The sequence below is a fragment of the Ursus arctos genome, unplaced genomic scaffold (genome assembly GCF_023065955.2).
Source record: "Ursus arctos isolate Adak ecotype North America unplaced genomic scaffold, UrsArc2.0 scaffold_16, whole genome shotgun sequence".
Lineage (NCBI taxonomy): Eukaryota > Metazoa > Chordata > Mammalia > Carnivora > Ursidae > Ursus > Ursus arctos.
The window spans coordinates 53,185,197-53,203,060 of NW_026622830.1; the positions used below are offsets into that span (position 1 = coordinate 53,185,197).

The 17,864-nt window shown below is 48.6% G+C and overlaps 2 protein-coding genes across 27 annotated transcripts in view; one reads left to right on the forward strand and one right to left on the reverse strand.

The window, feature by feature from the left end:
• LOC130543845 (uncharacterized) overlaps nucleotides 1–16,951 on the reverse strand; it is a 407,309-nt gene extending 390,358 nt beyond the window's left edge. For 13 of the 25 annotated variants that reach the window (XR_008959518.1, XR_008959517.1, XR_008959512.1 and 10 more), the window contains exons 1-2: nucleotides 16,805–16,941; nucleotides 12,077–12,174 (exon numbers count right to left, since the gene is read on the reverse strand). The gene's annotated coding sequence lies outside the window, so the exon portion shown is untranslated. Of the gene's footprint in view, nucleotides 1–5,524; nucleotides 9,167–12,076; nucleotides 12,175–15,071; nucleotides 15,188–16,804 lie in introns of those variants that run through there. The other 12 variants (XM_057312856.1, XM_057312853.1, XM_057312854.1 and 9 more) reach the window with 7 other exon arrangements.
• The window catches only part of LOC125281957 (focal adhesion kinase 1-like), a 344,868-nt gene that overhangs the window by 147,898 nt on the left and 179,106 nt on the right, over nucleotides 1–17,864 (forward strand). The window lies entirely within an intron of this gene.

Below are 17,864 nucleotides of genomic sequence, written 5' to 3' on the forward strand. Positions count from 1 at the left end.
AAGGACAAGGGGGAGCCTGGGTGGCCCAGTTGGTTGAGCATCCAACTCTTAGTTTCGGCTCAGGTTGTGATCCCAGGGTCATGGGATCGAACCCCACACGGCCTCATACTGAGTGTGGAGCCTGCTTAAGGTTCTCTCTCTCCGGGGCCCCTGAGTGGCTCAGTCGGTTAAGCGTCTGTCTTCAGCTCAGGTCATGATCCCAGGGTCCTGGGATCGAGTCCTGAGTTGGGCTCCCTGCTCAGCAGGGAGCCTTCTCTCTCTGCCTCTGCTGCTCCCCCTGCCTGTGCACTCCCTCTCCTCTCTCTCTGTCAAATGGATAAATAAAATCTTTAAAAAAAAAAAATTCTCTCTCTCCCTCTGCCCTCCCCCCAAAAATAATAATTTAAAAAGGAATGAATTACAGATACACTAACAACATGGATAAGCTCAGCAACACTATGCTAAAACAAGCCTCGTACACCATGTACACGGTATGATTCTGTTGACAGGAAACCCCTGGGCAGGCAGAACTGAACTGAGGGGGCGAACGCAGCAGTTGTCAGGGGTCAGGGTGAGAATGGCAGCAGGGGTTGCGGCAGGGACTGTGAATACTAAGGACACGAAGGAACCTTTGGGGGAAATGATAATGGTCTATGTCTCAATAAGTGTTTGGGTTGCAAAGGTGGATGCGTTTGCCACAGTTCAGTGAATGTATACTTGACTTATGTGCAGCTGGTATAGAAATTTTACACTGAAAGAAAAATACGCTAAACAAACAATGAACTCTATCTAGTAAACAATATGCACGCTGAAACACATAGGGTGAGGTATACTGATATCCGCACTTTGAAATACAGCCTAAAAAATAAAATGGATTACTATATGGAGAAATGGATAATTGGTTATTTACGTGAGAAAGCAAGAATAATAACACATGATAGGTAAAATCCAGGGGATTGAGAAGTCTATGGATGTTAACCATAAATTTTTACAACTTTGCCATTTGTTTGAAAATTACCATAATGAAACGTTGGGTACAAAAATAAAGATGAAGCTAGATTTCAGAGGAAAAGAATAAGACAAAAGGGAGAGTGAGCCTTCCGTAATGGTTACATGAAGACAATGGAGCAATTTCTTCCATAGATCATTATAAAAATCAGACAAAATCACTAAAACCAACCATCTGAAGGAACTGGAAAATGACCAAAGGCAGGCAAGCACTTGAGAAGAAGTTACTGTCAGAACTGTCCCTGCATCTGGTACAAACCAGGGAGTGTTTGTCACTTTCCTGCCTGGCAATACTGTGAGCCCCAACTCTGGGAGGGCAGGACTGCAGCCCTACCGTACCACCTTAATGCGCAGCACACTGGCTATAAATTTAAGGGGGAAATTTTGGAAACAAGAGGGCTGCAAAATGCTGAGCTCCAAGGCTGAATATAAATACACTGCCCAAATCCCTGGCAGACAGTGAAATGCGCATAGGCAGGACAACCCAGGAAGCCCAGAAGCACACACCAGAGTTGAAGGCTCTCCCCTGAACAATGGAGTTACCCCAGGACATCTGCCAGTTTGCTGCTCCTCTGACTAAACGTGCTTCCCAACCCAGGGCGAGCTCTACTGGCAGAAAGCAAAAGTCTTACTGGTGTGAGGTCTCAGAAGAAAGAAATGGGGGCTGGAGGACCAACTGATATGTAAAGGAGGGATGCTGGAAGCAGGGGAACCCCAAGATAAACCCCCAAATCTGAGAATACATTCTACTCCAACCTTTGACTAACCATCGAAGTAGAAAGGTGCATGTGAGACTGCGAAAGAAAGAGAAGAGAAGGGAAGAAAATGCATCAACTGGAAGCCAATGAAACTGATCGGAGACTGGTCGGCTCCTACGAACACAACAAGATGTTTGCATCTGGAGCAGAGCTGCACAAGCACGTGCACACACACAGGAAGCGCTGGGAAGCAGTAATAGCTGGCAGCAAAGGAGCACACCTCCCACTCAGATCCCGGCCTCTAAATTCCATCTCCCACCAAAAGGAACCAGGGAATCTTGGAGAAATAGCTGATTGCACCACAGGGGCAGAGAAACTACAGGAAATGCTGGGAGTATCTTACTGTGCCAAAAGGAAGGTCGTGCTCAGAAAAGAATGGGGACGTGTCAAAACAACACAGGAGATGATTTGGAAAACCAAATCAGGGGGCATTCCAGCATCAAAATGAATGAGAGTTAAGGACTATAAGCCCCTGAATCAAACAAGAATCCGTGAAGTACTACTGGGTGAACAACTGAGTGAGTCAACAAAGGAGGGGAAACTCTCCTTAAGGGAGAATGCCAGCTGACAGGTGAGAAGAACAGCGTCCCCACTGCACGACTACCTAGTAATAACTAGTTCAAGCAAGAATCATCCGTGGGGGCGCCAAACGATCAGTTTAAAAGCTCAAAAGGTCACAGAGCCTCAAATATTTCCCTACAGATTTCCTCATTCATTACAAAGGATAAACGCTAATTTTAGAGAGCAGACACTAGGCAGATGCCGCCCTAACTTGATCACCTGAGATCAGTAATTCTCAAATTTTAGAATACATCAAAATCATTTTTTGGGCTTGTTAAAAACATAGGCTCAAGCCCTAAGTTTCTGACTTAGCAGGTCAGGAGTAGGGTCCAAGAATCTGCAGCCCCACAAATTCCTAGATGTTAACCTCACCAATAACAGAACAAGCCGGCATCATGTGCCATCCTGAGACGAATAATGGATATGAGAAATGATATGATGCCCTGAGAAAAGCACAGCACCACTTCTCTGATAGCCTGGCCCCCAAAATGCGTAATCTGAGTTTAATCATGAGAAAACATCACAGGAACCCAAACGGAAGAAAGACCTACAAAACAATTAGAACAGTCTCCATGATGGAGAAAGGCTGAGAAACATATCCAGACTAAAAAGACCATAGAAACATCAATAAATACCACATGTAATTCTAGACTGGGTCCTGTATGGGGGAAAACTACTGTAATTAACAGAGCAACTGTGAATATGGACTGTAAACTACAGAGTGGCCCATGTTAAATTTGCCAATTTGATAACTATACTGATTATTTTGGGCTATGTAAAAAGTCCTTGTTCTTTTTTTTTTAAGATTTTATTTATTTATTTGACAGAGAGAGCGAGAGAGAGAACACAAGCAGGGGGAGTGTGAGGGGAGAAGCAGGCTCCCAGCAGAGCAGAGAGCCCGATGCAGGGCTCGATCCCTAGACCCTGGGATCATCACCTGAGCCGAAGGCAGACGCTTAATGGCTGAGCCACCCAGGCGCCCCAAAAGTCCTTGTTCTTGGTAAATACTTCCTGAAGTACCTAAGAGTAAAGGGCGTGAAGTGTGCAACTTACTCTCTTCCAGTGTGTGAAAATAAATGTGCCACGTGTACTTCTATATCCAGAGGTGGGGGGAGGGGGCCATGCAGGCAAATGTCACAAAATGTTAACAACTGGTCAATCTAGGTGAAAGGGTATTTGGAAGTTGCCTATACTACTTACAACTTTTCCAGAAAAACACACAAGGCTTCATTTTAAAACCAAACAAACAACAACAACAACAAAAACAAGGAGTAGCAAATTAGAAAGGGTGGTAGAAGGGCGTTCAGAGGCTGCCCGCCACACAGCCTGATATTGAGGAAAATAGCAGAAGCGGGGCCACCACACGCTGAAAATGACAGGTGTTCGTACTGAGGATCCTGAGTCATCCAGAAAAACCCCAAAGGAGTTTAATATCTTTTAGTACATTTTGTTTAAGATGACCCGTTAAGTACCCTTTTGAACCACAAGAGAAAACAAACACGGTTAAACACTTTTCAAACTTCATGCTCCACATCCGTTTTTCTTCTATTCTACAAATACAACTTCTCAGTGGAACAGCGAGTCACACTGTAAGCTGTTCGCAGACATCCCCCCACGTGGGCGGGCTGTCCAGCGGCACACACCACTCACACTGGGACCCACACAGCGCCCCTGCGGCGGCACGGTGACAACTGCAGCAGGACAGCCACCTGGCGGACAGCAGCTGGAAAGGTCGCCAGTTGTAAGAAGCATCCCAGCAGGGGCCAAACCCTCAAAACCAGTCAGCGCACAGATTCCCACAGCAAAACACAGGGACAGTCAGACGAGAACAAACGCAAGGCAGAACAGCCTACTCCTTCTGTTCCCAAACACAACGGTCACGGAGGCCGTTAGTGCATATTGACTACGTGATGACCATTCAGAGGACAAGGTTACCAGAGACAGTGAAGCCAGCCCCCAGCCCCCAGAGCAGCGCACGGGATAAGCAAACATAAAGCAGCTCAGGAAGGGCCTCTTACACTGCATCTTACTGTATCAGATTCCATTATAACCACACACGGCAATATCCTCTGATCGCAAAATAATGAAGACCTCATCATTTAAATGAATGGCCTTCTTATTGTCTATAGTCAGATTTTGATTTTTAAATGAAAAGTAAATACACAACTTTCCACTCTAATCCCCCTCCCTGCCCACTGTTGTGGCTTTGCTAAGAAGGGTTTATTAGGAAAAAATGCTGAACAACTGCTCTGCAGGGCATCGCAAAGCACCACATACTAATAACAAGCGACCCTCTTACATACTGTGAAGAGACCTGACTCGCAACTACAATGAAGCCTTACGTTTGGTGAAGCTAACTTGTATTATTTTCTGTGTACATTCTTAGGTCTAGCGGTTTGAAATATAATCATACCCTACAATTACAGCTGATTAAAGACAGAGCTGAAGACTGTATAATTAAGTTTGTCATGAATCAAAGAAAACATTTATTAATTTTTAAAGCTAGTAAAACTATTTTTCTCCACAGCTACAAGAGCCTGAACAACATGGAAGGAATCTTAAAATAATTTAACTGATAAAACATCTTTTATTTATGCTAATTACGTGACATCCATACTACATAACCATGTTATACAAAAACAAACCACATTATAAAGCCTTCAGGTCGTGAATAAGAATGTAAAAATCAACCAAAGACTCCAAGATCCTCTGTTTTCACAAAGTGTCTGTGCTACAATCTATTTCATTTAAACTTTCAGGATACCTAATCCAGAAAAATTAAATTTAATCCACTGGAAAGAAAAAGGGAGCTCAAGCGTGGGTATAAATGTGTGTGCCTGTGTGTGTGTGTAATACCTACGTGTGTATATACATAAGTCATCCACCTTTTTTTGGGTTTGGCTTATTGAGGTAAAATTTACATACAGTAAAACACTGTTCGCTGGGTTCTGACTGACACAGTCAGTGTATGACCACCATCACAGGGCAGACATGGCCTACTTCCATCACCCACGAAGCACCCTCACGCCCTCCTGTACTCAGTCCTCTCCTCCCCTAGCCTCAGCCCCCGGCAACCACTGATCCAATCTGTTCCCATAGTTTTGCCTTTATCCGAATGTTATCAGGGGGGAACCACAGTTGTACAGAGCTCTGTGTTTGCCCGTAACAGAACGCTCTGGACGCGCTCCTGTTTTGCTGAGGATGTCAGCAGTCAGTACCTCTGTGTTGCTGTACAAGGACTGCCCCACCGCACAGGTGCACCGCAACCTGTTCACGCATTTCCCACCTGACGGACCTCCGAGTTGTTCTCCATCTTCGGTAAATAGGAATAAAGCTGCTATAAGCAATCATATGCAGGCCTTTGTGTAGAGATAAATTTGCATGTCTCTTGGGTAAAGGCCTTCATGTAGGACTGCTGGATCGTATGAGAAGTATATATTCAAGTTTATAAGAAACTGCCACACTACTTTTTCAAAGTGGTTATAACCCTTTGCATCCCCACCAGCAAAGCACGTTGTAGTTCTAGCTGTCCCACAGCCCTGCACCTGGGCACTGTCCCCTTCTGCTGCTTTGTTTTGTGGGAATGGGAGGCATTCTCACAGGACTGCAGCGCTACCCACTGCGGCTGTCACGGGCACTTCCCTAATGAGGGATGATGGGGAGAGTCTTTTTGTGTGCATGTTGTTATCTACAGGAAATGGATGAAGTATCTACTCAAAGCTTCTCACCATTTTTCCAGTTGAATTTTTTGCTGAGACACCTATCCTTTTAATAGACAGTTTATCAAAGAAGAAATGATGGAAAGTTTGTCTATTTTGTTAAAGCACTTAGAATTCATGAGCAGGAGACACAAATCTAACATGTTTCCTTGCCATCGCCACTCCCAACGCCCCACTTGCCCCTCCCCCCTGGCAGATAGCAACGATATGCCAAAGCAGGTAGAAAGAAAGAAACATCCTCTCTCCCCCTTAGTCAGAGTGTAAGAATCACAGGAAAAGCTGCCTGCCTACTACTAGGGTCAGAAACAGACGTATTTTCCCATTTTTACAAGTATGGGATGAATCCATAATCTTTCTTCAGTATGAGCAGAAACACCAATGACGGGGAACCACGTGCAATGGTTGGCAACACTAGTGACAACGCATCCCGACGTGGCGGAAGCACGGCTGGCACGTGACAATACTGAGGGTCTGCAGACCGCTCAGTGGGCGGCAGCCCTCCCCCTCTCTATCACAGGCAGAGCCCGCACACAGGAGCACCACGTGCACTTCAGAGCAAGGGCTAAGCTTTCATGTAAAGGAACAGGAGAGCCTGCCACCACCACGTGGAGCCTCGGGCTGACTGGTATCTGGCTCCGGGCTCTCCTCTGCAGCGTGGGGGCAGTAATCACTACCTTGTTATTATAAACACTACACACAACTCAAAACACACGATGAATGACACACATAAACGGCAGGTATCACAATTCTGACGACTTCCCTCACGTAGAATTCCTGAATCACAAACGTAACTACTATTGGCAAGATAAAGGGTGTCCTGCGCAAAGCCTGGAGCATAAAGCAGAAGCTTCAGGAAGCAGGTAACATTTGGACACGGCGGACCCACTGAACTAAACACAGGCTCCTGACCGTCCATGAGAATAGCCAGGCACCCACATAAAAGGTGCAGCACATTTACGTAAAAGGTGCCCTGGAGTTGGCAGTCCTGAAAGGCACTTACGGACTTTATTTCCTATAATCCTGCCTCAGCATTTCAAACTGCGCGATGCTTCTTTTCAAAAGAAGCCAATCCACTCACTCTTGGTTCTGCACCAACTCGTTCCCGAGTTCGCGACGGGCCTCCCTAACTGAGCCACGGAGACAGGGCTGCGCTTGCCCGCCTCTGCGACACCGCGGCCTCCCTGCACACCATCCTGCGCATCCAGCTAGACACAGAGCAGCCTCTGAAACGTCCTGTGGTCGCTCATCCTGCTCCCGCCTGACGACCGCAGCGGGGGGCTGCACTGGTCACGCCTGCACGATGACTGGCTGGGCCGCCTCAGTGACGGGATAGTCCATAAAGATTTTGCCATGAACGAATACATGGAATCAACAGTTTAAGATGATCTCTTGGATTTAAGTGTCTTGATATATCCTATGCGCAGGTTTTAAGAAAATATTAAAATTTATGACGGGGGCCCCTGGCTGGCTCAGTCAGTAGAGTGTACGACTCCTGACCTCGGGGTTGTAAGTTTGAGCCCCACACTGGGTGTACAGATTACTTAAAAGATAAAATCTTTCAAAAAATAAAAAATTTATGACAGATGTTTAACGATCTGAATGTCACATTTTCCATGGAAATCTATTTAAAGGTCTTAAAGGAAGAGTCAGTAACTAAGTTAACATGTACCACCTAGCGAGGCGCCACAATACAGGCTTTGTAGGTTAACAAAAAGTAACCGATCTCGTCCCGCTCTGCTTTTTCTCACCTTCTCCACCTGGAATTCCTTTCCCCAACTACCACGAGCCCCACTCACCATGCCCGGACCTGCTCCCTCAGGAGGACACCGTCCCCCTCCCTCTGATCTCCCCATCACTGTCTTCCCCATCAGGATTCTCTACCCGGTCTCGCCTGCTCCTGCAGGATCTGCCCTACGCACCTCAACCCTGCTACCATGGGAGAGTAACCTGTCCAGCATGCAAGAAAACAGATGTCCCTGGGGGTGAAGACAGAAGGAATACACATGAGCAGATGGCAAATTTTATTAAGAGGCCTTACTGTCAGGGAGAGTGAGAACTCTTAAGAATATCAAGCAAACAGAAAAAAAAAAAAAAAGTGGCAACTGTTAAGCTCAAGAAAACAGGAAAACAAAAAGTGGAACTAAAAGGGAATATAATCATGCTACATTCACCAGCTCAATAGTGAGCAACATTAACAAAGTCAAAACAGTTCGCCAAATTATGGTTCTAAACAAAAATTGTGCTACAACTATGTGGGGGAAGATGGGAGTTCAAAATGTAACTTTTTCTAAAAGTGACGCATCGATGGCCCTGCCTCTACATAGATATTGCTGGGAACCGTGGACAGAAATGCTACAAGAAACAGATAAGCAGGATTCCAGGCAGCTCTGGGAGGCGGATGGTGGAGGCAGGACAGGAGCCCGCTGGGTTCTGCATGAACCATTCAACACTGTTTTACTTTTGAACACATGCACCTACCACCCTCTGATAGAAGTGAAATTTCTAAGTAAGAAAAAGAAACAGATTCTCTAACAGAAGCACTTCCAGCAGGACATAAGCGTTTTCCTACAACTTTTCAACCACACTACCCCCTTCCCCCTTCAACAGTGTCTCTCCACCCTCAGGACACAGGGCAGCTGAGGACAGCGTGCATGGCCTGAGACCTGGCATCAGCCTGCCGGCTCCGTACTCTTGAGAAAGCTACTGTAAGCTCTGAACCTGACCTTTCCCCGCCCGTGACATGAAGACACCACCACGGACCTCAGGGACCCGGCTGCGTTGCTCAGCACCCAGACGGTGAGTAAGTGTGAGGATGACCGTACACCCTGGACCTAAGTCACCCAGATGCAATCTGTCTCACTACCCTCTCCCCCTTCACACCACCGTCCAGGCGGGCTTTCATTCTGACCACGCCCCCACACTGCGCCGAGCACTTGCCAGAGTGTCCTCCAAGTCGCCAAACCCGAAGGCCAAACCTCAGTCCTCATCATGACCTTTCCTGACACTTCAGAGAGTTGATCACATCCTCCTCCTGGACACTTCTTCCCTTCTTCCCATGGTGCCAGTGCTTGTGGTCTTCTTCACACCTGCTCTGTGCCAAACACTGCTCATGTTCGTCCTTGAGCACTCGATGGCAGAGTGACCCGAGGCTCAGGCTTGCTTGTCTTCTCTGTGCTCACTCCCTCGGTGACCACAGACCGTCACTGCGTTTTCATGGCCACTTCCAGCTCAGACTTCTCTTCCAAGCTCCAAATGCCTATTTACAACTGCCTACATGACATCTCTACTTGGATCCCTAACAGAATCACAAACTTAAAATGCCTACAGTGAGCTCCCCATCTGGCCCTCTAAACCAAGTTCCACCCACAGCCTTCCCCCCATCTAGTTGCCCAGGCCAAGAGCCTTCTAGTCAACTCAACTCCTCCCTTTGTCCTCACACCCCTTATCCAATCTGTCAGCAAATCCTACTGCTTCTACCTTTGAAATACATCCAAGGCCCAACTGCTTCTCACCACCTCCAGTTTTCCTGCTCCAATCCCAGCCTCCGCTGCTGCTCACCTGGTTCCCTGAACAGCGTGCCGATAACCTCCTGGTTGTCCTCTACTCTCCCCCACCCTCCAACCCCCACCACCAGTGTCTATTCCCAACACACTAGCCTTTCAAACCTCAGCCGAATCTCAGGGCTCAACACTGAGGGAGGGACAGCTGCCCTCCGGAGCCGACAGCCAGCACCGCCTTACCCTAGCAACTCTTTGTTTCGACAAACAGCCCCAGAACCTCACAGTTCAATCTATGTCAATTGTTCTTAGCTGCCCTGACGCTAAATAACCTATCTTTATTCATCAAATGGGGGGGCTTCAGATGGGTCTCCGGGCAACCTTCCTTTCTGTCTACTGCCTCCCCACACCCCATTAACCCTGAAAATAATCTCCATACATATCCCAGCAATTCAACTCCTCCAAAACGTTACTTTGCTTTCCTAGAATTCTGATTGTAAAACACCTCCATCCCAAGTTCTGCCTTAAGAATGCAACACCCCAAAACAAATCAAGAACCAAGAACCTGATCCATCCTGCAGGGGCTCAAGTGGACCAGGGCCCTCAGGTACATCAAGGGCCCCGGATCTCAGAGGAACACCATTAAGTCGATGCTGTACAAAGCCAGGCTTACTCGTGTGGCCTCACCAGTTGTCCAGAATTGGGGGAAACAATTATAGAAACACTGGTTATAAGGTTATTTTCCTGGGTTTACATATTTTCAAACAGGGGTGGAGGGGAGGGGAGCGCCAAACTAGAAGCAGCAGATTATATCCCGGTGCTCAAAGTTCCAGTGAGCCAAGAACGGGGCTCTCAGTTCCCTGTCAGGCCTTCGTTCCGCTGCACATCACATTAAGAAGAAAAATTTTGTGTAATTTCTGCTAAATATGAAACTGTCTTGGGCTCTACATGACGAACGATTTTTAATAGCTAATGCTGATGAAAAGTTATACTTGATATTCTCCCTCTTGTTTGGATCCACTAAGAAAAGAGAACTTATTTTGTGGCAAGCATTAAACACTACTTCATCCAGCCTTTAGTGAAAACTACCCATGGGTCAAGCAGAAAACATGCAGAAACGAAATAACAAAATCTTTGCCCTTAAAGATGCAGAAACAGACTTGTACCCAATAAATATAGCCCACTGTTACAGGAAGAAACATCGAAATGTGCAGGGAGGCTGGGGAGGAGACAAGGGATGTAAACAGCTGGGCATGGCCTTCTCCAAAAGACAGCAGAGTCACACCTGGCACAGCACACAGAACAGGTGCCTCTCATAGCCAAGAAAGGGTAGAAGGAATCAGAGAAAAGGAGCAAGACTTCCAGGCCTTACTTGGAAACTGAAACTTCGTGACACAATTTTCCTTCCCTTCCCTAATACCTAATCCTGGCAGAAACAAAAGTGGGTTTGGGGGAGAAAAGAGAACAAAGGAGGAAAGTGAACTGACCCCCAGAAGGAAATGGAAAAACAATCCAGGGTCCTGCCCCTTGGACACCTAAGACAAACACAATGCCAAAGTCAAATTCAACGTAATTATAAATGATTCTGAATTCTGAATCCATGAAGTCTAAGTTTATGGGGCTTTTACACCAAAGCAATGTATTGCGAAAATCTTACCAATGCTAATACCACAAGACAGATTGATGAATCTTCTATCAACGATCTGTCCTCGATTTACCACTAGGCCTACCAGAAAGAGCAGTCTTTGGAAATAAGACAAACTGGAATAGAATCTCAATTCTATAACCTCCCAACTGTGGAGTGCAGCACAAGTGCCAAGGTTACAAATTAACAAATCACAAATAACCCAATCTCTGGGGCTTAGTTTTCCTCTCATTAAAGTGGGGGAACTGCCACCAAATAGCAATTGCTAACATTTGTGAATGCTGAGCACATTTCACATTTCTTATGGCATCTTCACCACAACCCTGGGAGAGCACCCTTTGTCAGAGGAAAGGGCTAGGTTTAAGTAGTCAGTGAAGAGTTCGCATGGAGAGAAAACTAGGTTTCGGTAGTTAGTGAAGTTAGTAAGTAAGCAGCCAAGCCAACATCTGAATCCAGAGCCCATAAGAATAAAACACAAGTAAAAAGCACAGGCTCCAAAGCCATACTGAGTCTGAATCCCAGCTTTGCTTTTTACTAACTTAGTAACCTTTAACCTCTGTTTCAGTTATGCAAATGTGAAACAGGGGCAAAGGGTAGCCTCATTCAGGGGATTACTGCCAGAGACTCACCTAGGAGCTGGATGGCCCAGTGCTGACCCTGTTGGGCCACTCTTCTAGGGCACATGCTGCTACTGTCACAACTATCAGGGACAGGACTGTCATCCTGCCTGCCTCTCTCCACACATAAAAGGCACTAAACAACTAATATTTCTTCCCTCACCTACTCTGCAAAATCAACTACCTTTTATTTGTTTCTAGTATATGTCAAAGAAACCTTAAGACAGATGAAAGAAAAATCAAAACAAAAGGAAAAACCAAAACACAAATGTAGCAAGAGAATTATACTCACAGTTCTGAAGGCCACGGTAACTCTGTGAAGAAATCAAACGTGGGTTTAAAGGAAATGCTCCCGGTTTCTCTTTCCTCTTTCCATAGTCCTCAGAGAACCTGACAAGGAGAGACAACATGCGCATTAAAACCCCCTTCCTTTCACTTCTTGAAGCTCTACTGAACTCACCCCTCAGCCAGTTCCATCACCTCCCACGCAAGCCTACTGGGCAACGCCTGGGATGAGGGGTGAGAAGAGGGCACCACGTCCCTGTCTTCAAACCTATTTCTACTTAAGAAACACACAGGAAGGAGCACCTGGGTGGCTCAGTCGTTAAGCGTGTGCCCTCGGCTCAGGGCGTGATCCCAGAGTCCTGGGATCGAGCCCCACATCAGGCTCCTATGCTGGGAGCCTGCTTTTTCCTCTCCCACTCCCCCTGCCTGTGTTTCCTCTCTCACTGGCTGTCTCTCTCTGTCAAATAAATAAATAAAATCTTAAAAAAAAAAAAAAAAAAAGAAATACATGTGAAGCAACTGGAAACTATTCAAACATATCAAAAATCATAAATTAACAGGGTGTGGTTGGCTAATAAGTGCACGATACAATGACAGAGTATAGACATCTGTTCCACTGCCTTCCATCAAAACTATACTACAGAGATATTTTTTAAAAATGTTCTAAACAGGGGTGCCAGGGTGGCTCAGTCTGTTAAGCATCTGCCTTCAGCTCAGGTCATGATCCCAGGGTCCAGGGATGGAGCCCCAGGTCAGGCTCCCTGCTCAACAGGGAGTCTGCTTCTCCCTCTCCCTCTGCCCCTCCCCGTTTGTGCTCTCTGCTCTCTCCCGTGTGCACACACTCACTCCCTCAAATAAGTAAATAAATAAAATCTTTTTAAAAAATGTTTGAAACAGCACAGGGAGAACTGAAAGGAGAAAAAAGCCAAGATTTTTGAAGTACTGAGGAAATCTTCTAACATGGAAGATTGAGACCCAAACAAAAAAGTAAAAAGAAGAAACCTGGAGGAGACAGAAACTATAACAGACTGAAGTAGAGTAAAGGAGGCAGCAGGCCCAAGAAAGCCAGGTCCTAATTCAGCAGTGGAACACACGGGAACCACTTCCACTTGCACAGCAGTGTCCTAGAAGACCAGAAGTGGCAGCAGCAGTGTAGACAGAACGGGGGTAAAGAAGGCATAGCCTCAAATACAGAGGAGCCGGGGAAGGCCATGGAAGCTGAAACCAGAACCTCAACGCCAGGCACAACGTGACGCCCCCTCACTCTGAAAGAAGATGGGAGGGGGCATTCCCCGGAAAAGTAGAGGCGTCTATGGACTGAAGTCACCCTGCCCAGCTGCACTGAACAGAGCTGGACTTAATGACCGTATATACAGTGAACAGTGAATTCTCCAGCTCTCCTACAACAGACCACACACGCACACCGCTGGCTTCCAGATTCTGAAGTCAGAATTGTGCCGGAAAGAGACTGGAGAATATTTCTGGGGAATCTGATCAGCTCCAAAAGACAGATCTAAAGATACTAACCCTGGGGACCCTCAACACATGGCCCACCCAGAATACCCTGATGTAAAAGTCAAAGGGCCCCACCACGTCAGACAGGAAAAGGAAGGAAACAACCTAAAAGAAACAGAGACTATACAAACTATCAATAATATAGAGGTAAGACAACACTGCAATCAATAAAGAAAAACAGGATGTTCTCCTAGAAAAATAGAAAAAGAGCCCTTGGAAATCTAAAGAACCTTTCTGAAATCAGAAATAATAAACTAAAGAAAAGGTTAAGTCAAACTGAAGTCACCTCTCTGAACAGAGAATAAAAAGACCCCCCCCAAAAAAAAGGCAGAAAAGGAGGAGCAAAGGAAGGAAGAAGAAGAAGAAGAAAAAGGTATTAAGATAATTACAACCTTTGCCCAGGACAGCCAAGTTCCGGATAATAAGACTTCCAGAAAAACAAAATAAGGAAAAGCAAGAGAGAAAACCTCAGCACAGTAACGCCAAAGAGTATTCCCAGAACTGAAAACTCCCAGTTACCAGAATGAAGGGACCCGCTGAATATGCAGCACAGTGGATGAAAACCGACCACACAAGGTACACCATCACGATATTTCAAAAGACTTGGACAAATTGTAAAACTCCTACAAGCTTCTAAAGATGGGAGGGGGGTAAAAGTTTAGTACGAAGGAAAAATGAGAATAGCTTCTGAATTCTAAAACAGTAACATGAAAACAAGAAGGCAATGGAGCAATCTTTGAATTTATGAACAAAAATGAATTCCAATACAGAACTCTATACCCAGCGAAACCATCAATCAAGTTTCAATCATGCATGGTCCCAAAAGGTTTGCCTCCTAAGCATCCTATGTCAGAAAGCCCCTGGAGAAAGTCTTCCACCAAAACACGAGCATCAACAAAAAATGAGCAAGGCATGAGCTTCCATTAGAAGGGATAAGGGAATCCCCAGGACGACGATGAAGGGAGATTCCAGAATGGTGGCTGTGCACCAGGAGAGAGGGAAACAAGTCCAAGCCGGAGCAGTGTTGCTCAAGAGGAGGGAATGCTGAAGGCTGTCTTCAACTTGTCCAAAAACACTGTACTATCTTTTTAAAGTAATTAACGCCACCAAAAGGAAGAAGTCAGTGAAGAAAGACAAAGACAAGAGTTGCCACAAACATAAAATCCAACTCTGGACAAAAGCCAAACGATGAGAACAAAGGAACATCCAGGGACAACACAATAAAAGACCGAAGGAGCAAGCAGCTCAGAAAAGAAGAGAACGGAGATCTCCAGGAAACTGTAAGCCAGAAATCAAATGTGAAGAAGAGATGAGTCTGTATGACCATGAAGAAAAATTACTAAGAGGCTACTGGAAGGTATGGGGAAAATAGGTCTGGGGTAGAGGGGAAATAACAATAGGTATAAAAAGGGTTAAGAATGTGGGGGACTGAAGAAAGATGAGTACCCGTCATAATGCCCTGGGCACACCTCTATCACAGGACTTACCCACTGTACCATCATCACTGACTGACTTCTCTGTCTCCCTCCCTCGGCTGCAAAGACCTTTGGAGAGGATCATTTCTCATCCAGTTATCACCCTGCAGAGTCCAGTACAACGCCTGCTACAAGGGTATACACAAAAGCAAAGGTTTTTTTTTATTTTTTTGCATTTATTTGGTTACTGAGTATCTACTACACATACCTGCTATCCTTCCGGAGAACTAAAATTCAAGGACATATGGGCCTTGCTTGCCTTTAAAGAGTTACAACTTTTTTTCACACCTGAGAAAACAAATATTTCTCCTATATCCTCATTCTCCCCAAAAGATGAAAAGTTCACCAGGGGCTTACAGAACTTTAATAGTCTGGCTATCACTAATGGATATGGAACCCAAGACCTGATGACACTTGCTTGACATTGTACGCATTGCGTAATATGAAAAGAGTGCCGGCTTGGGTATCAGGACACCTGCTTTCTAGTACTTTAGAATTACTCCTTTTGAAGAAGAGAAAATCCCAACATTCTACCTAAGAATCCCAGCGTTGGTCGTCTTAAGTACAGATCCCCAAATCCTTACACCGCCTTCAGCTTGAATGTATTTCAACCAGTTCCCACAATTACTACATTACTATTATCTTAGTCTCACTGCCAAAAACCCAGCTGCAGGCTAACTATGCAAGAATGAGACACTGTTGAAATGACTTAAAAAAAATTTCTTTTTACCCTTAGTGCATTAAGCTAAATCCTCCAATTAAATAAAACCAAGTAACACACACACACACACACACACACACACACTCACTCCTCCTCCTGAGGAAAGAAAGGAAAGGAGAGAGAAAGAAACAGCAAGTCCTTCTTCCACCTAAGCCAGAAGCAGAGCTGGGGGCTGGGTTGGGAAGAGGTAAACTTGGAGGCACAATGAATCAACGAGGTCTCCAGGGCTTTCGCCCCGAAAACCACAGGGCCACAGCAAGTTGCGCGCCAGCTGCGGGGAAGGAGCCCGCGCGGACCCGGGTGCGAAGCCCGCCCTTCCCTGAGGGCCAGTGAGTCCCCATATAGGGTCAGGGCTATTCCCCCGCCCCCCCTCCAGGTCCCCAAGGATTTCCCTCTTCCTCCTCCTTCCTCTCTCCCCCCTTTTGTTTTTGAGGCAATTGGCCGGCTCCCAAGGAAGCCTGCTGGCCTCCCCAAGCCCCCGGCCTCCCTGTGCGCTCCGGCCTCGAGCCCCTCCGTCTCTCCGAGACCCCCGAATCCACCAACCTCCCCATCTTTCACGAACACCCCCAGGCCTTCTCATGTCCCCCAAACCTCCCCGTTTACCCGAGCCCCCGGCCTCCCCTCGTCCCCAGGCCTGCCAGAGCCCACCGACCTCCCCACAAGTCCGTCCTCCACCCAGCGCCGTTCTCCCAGAACCCGCCCCCTCCTCCCCCTTCCCTGGCCTCTCGTGTCCCCCCCGTCCTCCCGGAGACCCCCCAGTCCGCCCCACATCTCCCGACCCGCCCGCGCCCCGGTCCTCCCCACAGCGGCGTCCTCCCGGGGCCCCTCCCTCGTCCTCCCCACTTCTCCGGCCTCCCCACATCCTCGGCCTCCCGAGCCCCGCGCGGGAGGGGCCCGTCTCCGCCATATCCGCCGCGCGGACCGGCTGGTTGGCCCCGCTAGGCCCTGCCAACCCCCAGCTCCAGGAGCCGGCCCGCCCGCCCGCCCGCCCGCGTCCCGGCCCCCTCCCCAGGCCCGCACTCACTCGAACCGCGCGGGGCGCCGGGAGGCGAGGGCAGACCACTCCGAGGCGGCGCCGCGAACCGACAGGCGGTGCTCCCTCCCACGCCTCACGCCGCGGGCGCACAGCGGTCCCTGCGGCGGCGGCGGCGGCGGCGGCGGACTGGCGGCGGAGGCGGCGGCGGCGGCGGGCTGGCGGCGGCGGCGGGCTGGCGGCGGCGGCGGGCTGGCGGCGGCGGCGGCGGGATAGCGCCCTCAGGGCGTGCTGCGTCGGCGCAGGTCGCGCATGCGCGGCGACCGGCTGAGGCGGGCTTCACCGCCACGGCGCGCGCCCGGCCGCGTCCCCGCGCCGAGCTTCCGCCCTCCCCCCCCTCCCCAGGACCGGGCATGCGCCCGGCGCTCCGCGCATGCCCAGCAAGCCACAGGGCTACGCTCCCGAGACCGCGCCGGACAGTCGCGCCGGGCATTGAGGACTGCGAGGGACTGAGCGCGCGTGTGGTGGCCGAGTCCGGGGAAGCCTCGGCGGGGGCCGGGAGGGGCGGCCCGCCGAACTGAGGTCCCGGGGCTCCCACCAGCGGCACTCTGGGCCGGCGGGGTTGGACCGATCTCGGGGAAGCCCTCCCACCCGCTGCCCTGCCCCGCACAGCCCGGACGCGGCCCCTTTGCAGGGCCGCCCTAGCCCGCCGCCCTGCAGCCCAGCCCCAGGGCCGGAACCCGCGCAGTCGCGCCCCGCAGTGGGCCGGGGCCTGGCCCGCGTCCTCACGCGTGTCTTCGCCAGACTTCCTGCCCACCCTGAGGAGTTAGGTGTCCCGGGCCCCTCTGCACACAGGAGAGTGAGGCTCAGGGGTGTGTTCCGTGGCATCAGCTGGGCTGTACTTAGATTGGAACCTGGAAGACGGCCTGAAAGAGGCTGTGGGAGGCGGCTGGAGGTAGACAGATGTGGGGCCTGCGCGCTGGTCTCGGGGCTGGAGACAGAAGAGGAGGACCCCGGGGATCTGGGAGTCACCAGCCGAGGGCAGCTGAGCAGACCCAGGACACCGAGTGGAAGGGGCAAAAATGCACTCGTCCAGGGGCTTCTTCAGGCA